Source organism: Neomonachus schauinslandi, chromosome 11 (assembly GCF_002201575.2).
Source record: "Neomonachus schauinslandi chromosome 11, ASM220157v2, whole genome shotgun sequence".
NCBI classification, from domain to species: domain Eukaryota; kingdom Metazoa; phylum Chordata; class Mammalia; order Carnivora; family Phocidae; genus Neomonachus; species Neomonachus schauinslandi.
This window is the reverse complement of record NC_058413.1, coordinates 38,872,852-38,881,024: the sequence shown is the minus strand read 5'-3', so window position 1 is coordinate 38,881,024 and position 8,173 is coordinate 38,872,852.

The following is an 8,173-nucleotide window of genomic DNA, read 5'->3' as shown; positions in this document are numbered from 1 at the left end:
AGAACCGTCCCTGATTCCCTTGGGAAGAACTGGGTACTCCCTCTTGCTTTCTTACCTCTCTGTTCAGAAATGATCTATTGATGCCTGTAACCCCAATTCCCTTGGGGCACCTGTACACAAACCTGGGGTCTAGAATTCCCGCGGCCCCCTTGGATTGAGTGCTCCCTGTGTGCTGGAGACCATGCCAACTGCTGGGCATGTTCTCCATCATTCATCTCTCACTATAACCCTATCAACTAAACACAGTGATCATCCTCCTCCTACACACGCAGAGATTGGGACTTGGAGGGACTGAGTCATTGTTCAAGGTCACAGAGTTGGTAAGTGGCAGAACCAGGCTTCCAACTCAGGCTTTATTTAAACCACGAAGTGTACAGCTTCTGACATGGACCTTCCTGTTCTCCATGCCTACACTCTATCTGACACCTGGCAGATAGATTCAAGACATATTTCTTGAAAAGACAAATTAAAAGCCGGCTAGAGACTGAGTATGAATAAATGGCTCATTAAAAACCACAAAGCACAGGCTGTGGGATTGGGCTGCCCGAGTACAAATAAAGGATTCCCCCAGTGGTTACCCAATCTTGCACAAGATACTTGAATTCTCTGTGCCTCAGTTTGCTTACTTGTGAAATGGAAATAACCATCTACACAGCAAAGGATTCTTAAGGATATTAAGCGAGAGGAGCCTGGGTGGCTCAGTCGGTAAGCATCTGCCTTTGGCTCAGATCATGATCCTGGGATCCCTGCTCAGCAGGGACTCATCTTCTCCCTCTCCCTCTGCCCCTCCCCCTCTGCTCATGCACATGTGCTCAGATAAAATCTTAAAGAAAAACCCTAAAAACGTTAGCTGTTTATCTTGTATACATATGTTATTTTGTATACATACATTATTTTGTATGTCAGGTGTTGCCTGTTTCTCAGTTAATACAGCTCTTCTTTCCCCACACAGATGAGGTCCATGGAGACTCTAGGATGACTCTTATGATGTACTAATAAATTGGTTCTCAGAACAATAAATAAATAAATTTAAAAGCCCTGATTAGTGGCATCTGCCGATTTCCATGGTGTAAATGGTCCCACGATGGCTGATTTCGAGCTATGAATGTGAGGGGTCAGGCTGCCCGTCTTGGAGATCAGGAGTTTTACTCCAACTCTCTGTGCCTCAGTTTTCTCATCTTTAAAATCACATTGTTGGGATGAGTAAACATCCAGCTCCTAGAGGAATGCTTGGCCAGAGTACGTTATGTAAGAGTTAACTCATATGACGGTTGTTGAGAGTTGTAACAACACTCAGTCTCACTGTTGCTCGTCTGGCTCGGACACTGGCCCAATCCCAGCACCTGGCTTTTCGCCTGATGCCCCTGGCAGAGTCTCTGTCTTGGTCATTTGCCTTTAGGACTGAGGCCCTGTCCACTCTTGCAGCTCTCCCCAATCCACGTGGAACGAGAATTCTGACTTGGCCTGTGTTGGTCACATACTCACCCTGATCACAAATGGTTTCATGCTGCTGGTGTCTATAGGCCTCTGGTTTCAGCCCTAGATGTCCCTGATGCCACCCCCTGGCCTGGACTACATGTGCCTCTGCCTTGCTCTGGATCATCCATGATGGTCCCATTTGGCATCTGCTCTGCTCTTCACACTTATGAAACCACTTCTCATAGGGCTTGTACGCACTACAAAGGGGAGAGCCGGGGCTCAGAGCTACGGTTGCTCCCCCTGCAGCCAGGGAGAGCTCTAGCTCCTGCCACACCCATCATGAGGTCTAGTCCCGGCCAGAGTCCCCAACCTCTGCCTCTCATTTAACCCTTCTGTGCTCAGGCCTGGCCCAGGCAGTGCCAGCATAGGCTGGGAAGACCCTGGCACTTTAGGATTTGGTGAAAGACTCAGACAAACTGAGTCAGGCAGAGCCTGGGAGAGGCAAGGCAGAGGCTACATTTGGAAACCTTGGTTGGGTCTGAGGCTCCTTTGCCAGGAGACACAATAGAGTGTCATATGGAATGGGAAGGAAAAAAAAAAAAAAAAAAACAAACCAGACGGGACCAGAGTCAAGGTTTAAATGGGTCTGACCTCCTGTATTCAAATGTAATATCAGCTGCATACCTACTATGTGCCCCATGCTTTCCAATGCCTTATTTAATTAGACCCTTGCGGCAACCTTGTGAAAAAGACATCATTAGCTCACTTTGTCTAGGAGCTAATAGGCACTTGGAGGGATTAGAGCCTGGCATGAGCCCAGGTTAAGTGTCACTCTCGTCCTGCTCAGGGGGCCCATGGAGAAGACAGGACAGAGCTAGGTCTCGGGCCAAGGACAGATGGTCCTCTCAATGCCTCATGCTACTGTACAGCTGGGAACCTGGGGCCCAGGGCAGGTTGTCAACAGAGGTCCTTGGTTATGGGCAGAATCCCTCAAAACATGACAGCTGACCATTCTAAGGTCACGCACCTCAAGGCCACCATAGTACTCTGGAAAAAGGATGGATTTAGAGGCAGAGAGACCTGGTTGAAACACTGTGCTTTGCCACATTGTCCCCATGGGGTCCCTGGCCAGTGTCTGGACCTCTCTGAACCTCAGTTTCTTTCTCTGGGCTGCAGGAGCAACACAGCTGCCCATGGCAGGGTTGTGGAACTTACAGGCTCTGGAAGTGACTGCAGTAAAGAAAGTACCAGGCAACCTGAGGCAGACGGCCTCCTCCTTCTTACAGCTGACCTGGCCCAAAGCTTCCCTCGAAGTCAACCCCGCACCAGAGATGCTTCTGCTCTTTGGACCAGGCAGGGCCATCAGCTCCAAAGGTCTGTTTCCTTTTCCCTCAGGCTCAGTCAGGTGTTCCTGGAGCTAATGAGAACAGTGCAGGGCCTCCCCAGCAGAACAGATTCTTCTTGGGGCGCCTGGGTGGCTCAGTTGGTTAAGCGACTGCCTTCAGCTCAGGTCATGATCCTGGAGTCCCGGGATCGAGTCCCACATCGGGCTCGATGGGGACTGCTGAAGCAGAGGGAGTCTGCTTCTCCCTCTGACCCTCCTCCCTCTCATGCTCTCTGTCTCTCATTCTCTCTCTCAAATAAATAAATAAAATCTTTTAAAAAAAAAGAAAAAAAAAGAACAGACTCTTCTTCCATCTGGAGAGCCCTGGGCTGTTTCCAGGTCTCCCTCGTCAGACCCGGAGCCCTTAGGAAGGTGGGTCAAATAACTGGAACCCTGACTTCATGGGATTCCCCAAACCCTCCTGCACCATGAACACTGCCCCAGCTTCCAGCCACACTCATTTTTGATTCTCGGCCTTTGGCTCCCCTGTTCTTCCTTCCCGCATAAGCCTCCCTGTTCCTCCTTTCCGAGCTGTGGCCTCGGGCCCTTCTGCCCTCAGGACCCCTACCTCAGCACCATGCCTCCTCCAGGAAGCCTTTCCAGTGAGCCCAGTGCACGGTGACCACGCCTCTGGCTGAATTCTTCTCCAGCATTTGATCTGTGACTCGGAATCTGGCAACAGACTGCACCGCACCCTGGGCTGCTCCCTGGCTATCCCGTTCATAACCTGGGCTTCTGTGAGCTGCCCAGGCTGAGAAGGGGCAAAGGATGGGCCTCCTCCTATATGGCCCACAACAGGGAGCCCCGTGCAGAGGAAGAGGGATGAGAGGCAGGGCAATGTGCTTCCAGCATTTTCCCGTACCCTCGGATTTGAAAAGAAGATAGGAAGGAGTGACTAAGTGGGAAAAAAAAAGAAGAAAGAAGTGAGTGAAAAGAATTGAAAGGGAAGGGCAGCCATGTGAGACTCAGGACCAGGGTCATAAGAGGACAGATCCAGGCTGCTTTGGATCATGCGTTAAGGCTTTCTGTGAATTACCCCCTGATTATGTAACTCCCTGGTTTAATAGACTCCTCTTTGAAAACATTTGGAACTTGACCTCTTCCAGGCAGCCTTTCCTGATTGACTCGGGTCTCTTCCCTGGCTCCCTGAGCTGTACTACTCTGTACTCTCTGATGCCATTTCCATGATGCTGGGTCCTCTGGGGAAGGGCTGGAGGTCTCTGCTTCACTGGCGGCGAGTTTCACTTTACATTGATCATCTGTAGTCAGAGATATCTCACACTGTCTCTTTTATCAGTTTCAGAGGGTGGGTGAGATTTATTTTGAACGGTTGTTTTAAATCCAGTTTGCCTCCAAGACAATCTTGAGACAAGGTCTGCTATTGTTTTATAATCTTATATGATTCTTTACTATCAGGCTCTGTTGGGCCCAGGACCCAGTCCCTGCCCTCAGCCAGGGTCCAGCTTAGTGCATAGAGTCAGAAATGTGCTAAATGGCCAAAATATGGAAAGAGCCCAGATGTCCATCGACGAGATGAGTAGATAAAGAAGAGGTGATACATACACACACACACACACACACACACACAGGAATATTACTCAGCCATCAAAAAGAATGAAATCTTGCCATTTGCAACAAAGTGGATGGAACTAGAGGGTATTATGTGAAGCGAAATAAGTCAGTCAGAGAAAGACAAGTATCATATGATCTCACTCATATGTGGAATTTAAGAAACAAAGCGGATGAACACAGGGGAAGGGAAGGAAAAATAAAATAAGATGAAAATTGAGAGGGAGGGGCGCCTGGGTGGCTCAGTCGTTAAGCGTCTGCCTTCAGCTCAGGTCATGATCCCGGGGTCCTGGGATCGAGCCCCGCATCGGGCTCCCTGCTCTGCGGGAAGCCTGCTTCTCCCTCTCCCACTCCCCCTGCTTGTGTTCCCTCTCTCGCTGTGTCTCTCTCTGTCAAATAAATAAATAAAATCTTTAAAAAAAAAAAAAAAAAAAAAGAAAATTGAGAGGGAGGCAAACCATGAGAGACAGTGAACTCTAGGAACAAACAGAGGGTTGCTGGAGGGGAGGGGGGTGGAGGGATGGGGTAACAGGGTGATGGACGTTAAGGAGGGCACGTGATGTCATGAGCACTGGGTGTTATAGCAACTGATGAATCACTAAATCTACCTCTGAAACTAATAAAAAAAGAAAGAAATGTGCTAAATATCACCTGAGGCCATCTTATGGGAATGCCTAGGAGGGCAAAATGGGAGGGGCTGGGAAGTTGCACAGAGGGATGATGAGCATCTCTGGGACAAGGAGGAGTTCGGCAGACAGTGGGGAGAGCATTCCAGGCAGAGGACAGCGCTGGGGCAAAGAGCCAGTGAGAGGAAGGAGCCGGGGAGTGGGAGAAAGAGGACATGTGGGTGCAGCCGCAGAGGGGGCAGGAGAGGGGACACCCACGGCATGGCAGCCGGCTTGGTGCAGCAGGCCAAGTCATCCTGCCTTGAACTTGGAGGCTGCTTTCACTCTAGCTGGCATGTCGAAATCTGTGCCAGTGAGGCTGGGGGCACAACACGGACGGATCCCCCGAACTGCCTCATGCCACAAAGACCCCATGTTCTGATGCCACTCCTGTGAAGATCAAGAATGGACGAAACATCCAGAATGACAGGACCAGGAACCATGGTTACCTCAGAGGGCAGGTACTTCGTTCTTGGTGGTCACGACTAAAGGTGCGCTGGCAATATTTAGGGGATGGGGCCGGGGAGGCTTTCGCGACGAAGAGCTCTCCCACTCAAAGGCCAAGAGGGTCCCTGGTGGGAAGCAGTGCTGCAGGCCGCACCAGGGGGTGAAGGAGCAGAGGGGACTGGCTACATCTGGGTTTGGGGAAGATGGGGCTTTGGCCATGATGGGAGCCCACAAGGTCCGGGCATCTTGGGGCAGCGAAGTGACGCAGAAGGTGGACACGGGACCTCCACGGCCACTCCTGGGCTTTGTCCTTGGTCAATTCCAGCCCGCTGTCCTGAAGCTGCTCAGACCCAGGAGGAGCCCTAGATGTCCCTCTGTGGTACCCCAGGAGGGGCTGGAAGGAGGCCAGGTAGGGGAGTCAGAGGGAAAAGGAAAGGCCCCCCGCCCAGCCTCATGATGAGCACCAGTGATGATGAATGATTATCCTCCTCTGAAATGGAGTCTCGGTGAGGTGGGGTGGCCCTGGGAGGTCAGAGTCCCTAGCAGGAGGGCTGGAGGCTGCTGCTGCTACAGAAAACCGTTTTCTGAAACCACGGGCAAAAGCAGAACACAGCTGACTTATGCTAAAACGCTGGCCCACCTCTTCCTGCAGGAAGCCTTCCCGGATCTCGATGCTGTGCAGGTGTCTCTCCTGCGTTCCCACAGCCCTCGGCCCAGCACCAGAGGACGGTTACTGCCTAGGTCTGAATCTGGCTCTGCCACTCCCTTGCTGTGTGTTCTTGGCAAGTTCCTCAAGCCCTCTGAGTCTGTAAACTGAGGACAATAAACACCTTCTGTACTGACCTGTCATGAGGATAAGGAGATAATGTCATAAGCACCCAGAAGTCAGTACTTGTTATTATCATTATCAGAACACATGTCAGGATGGAGCACTGTTGCTGGGTTACTCGTCTGGCACCCCCAAGAGACGTAAGCTCCTTGTGGGCAGGGGCCTTGTGGCCACGTGGATTTCCTGGCACAGTAAACACTTGCATGCATGAATGAACTGCATCCACTAAGACCTCTCCAGAGAGCTTTCTTTTTCTACCCACAAGGCCTCTAAATCACAATAATTCTTCAGAAATGGAGGCTGGATTCACTTTTACTCTGGTCTCTCTTCTCTCCTCTCTATTACCTCCAAGGCCACGAAGAAGCCACGAGCTTCTACTTTTTTATTTTTTAAAAAATTTTATTTATTTGAGCAAGAGAGAGAAAGCACGTGAGCTGGAGGAAGAGGAAGAGAGAATCTGGAACAGACTCTGTGCTGAGCGTGGAGCACAATGCAGGGCTCGATCTCATGACCGTGAGATCACGACCTGAGCCGAAACCAAGAGTTGGTCACTTAACCGACTGAGCCACCCAGGTGCCCCGAGCATCTATTTTTTTAAATTAATGGCTTCTTCCCAGACTCCAAACTCCGAAGACTTCATTCAGTGGCCTTTTTCATGCTGGGCCCACAAAAATCTTTTTTTAAAAAAGCCCCAGTTGTTCCTCACAAAGTTAAACACAGAATGACCCTATGATCCAGCAATTCCACTCCTAGATCCAAAAAAACTGAAAGCAGGGGCTCAGATACGTACATCAACATGTAACACAGGAACAACGTCCACAACAGCCCAAAGCTGGAAGCAACCCAAGTGCGCATCAATGGATGAATGGATAAACCAAATGTGGTCGTTTGGACAATGCAGTATTACTCAGTCTGAAAAAGGAAGGGACTTCTGACCCATGCAACAACACGGATGCATCTTGAAGAACACTCTGCTAAGTGAAATAGGCCAGCCACAAAAAGGCAAATAGTGTATATACAAGGGGCCTAGAACAGGTGAATTCACAGAGAAAGAAAGTGGAATACAGGCTACCAGAGGCTGGGTGGGAATGAGGGATTATTGTTTAATGAATACAGAGTTTCAGTTTTGCAGGATGAAGAGAGTTCTATGGGTGGAAGGTGGTGATGGTGGTGCAACGTTACGAATGTACTTAATGTCGCCGAACTGTATTCCTTAGAAATGGGTAAAATAGCAAATTTCATGTACTTCCCAATTTTAAAAAAGCACCCCAACAGAACCAAGAAAATGCTGGAGGGACCTCATCCCGAATCGGACAGAGCTGGTTACCACCACTCTGGCATACCCTTAGTGCTCTTTTGCCTCTGGCCTCCTGATCTGTGATCTCCGTCCATCCTCTCCTTGGTTCTTGCTCCAGTGTCCCCTGTTCTCTTTCTCCCCCAGGACCCAGGGCCACATCATTTAGGTCCACGAAATCAACCTGCCTCTGTCCACAGTCACTCCTTTCTGTCCCTTGGGCCCCTCTTTAACCTCTCCATGGCCCCATCATACCCTCTTGAGGATGCTTAAAACGGATGCCTTGAGAATCCGAGATGGAAAAGCTGTGCTTGAGGATGTTCACTACTATATCCACCAACAAAGAAATGGTTAAACAAAATAGAGCAAAGCCACTAAGGATAAAAAGATCATGATGGGACACAGAAGTCACAATAAAATGTTAAGTGAAAAATGCAAGGTACTAAAGCTAGATGTGGACTGATTTCATCCATTAAAAAATACAGGCTTTTAGAGGCAACCAAGAAACAGACTCTTAATACAGAGAACAAATTGATGGTTGCCAGAGGGGAGGTAGGTAGGGGGAT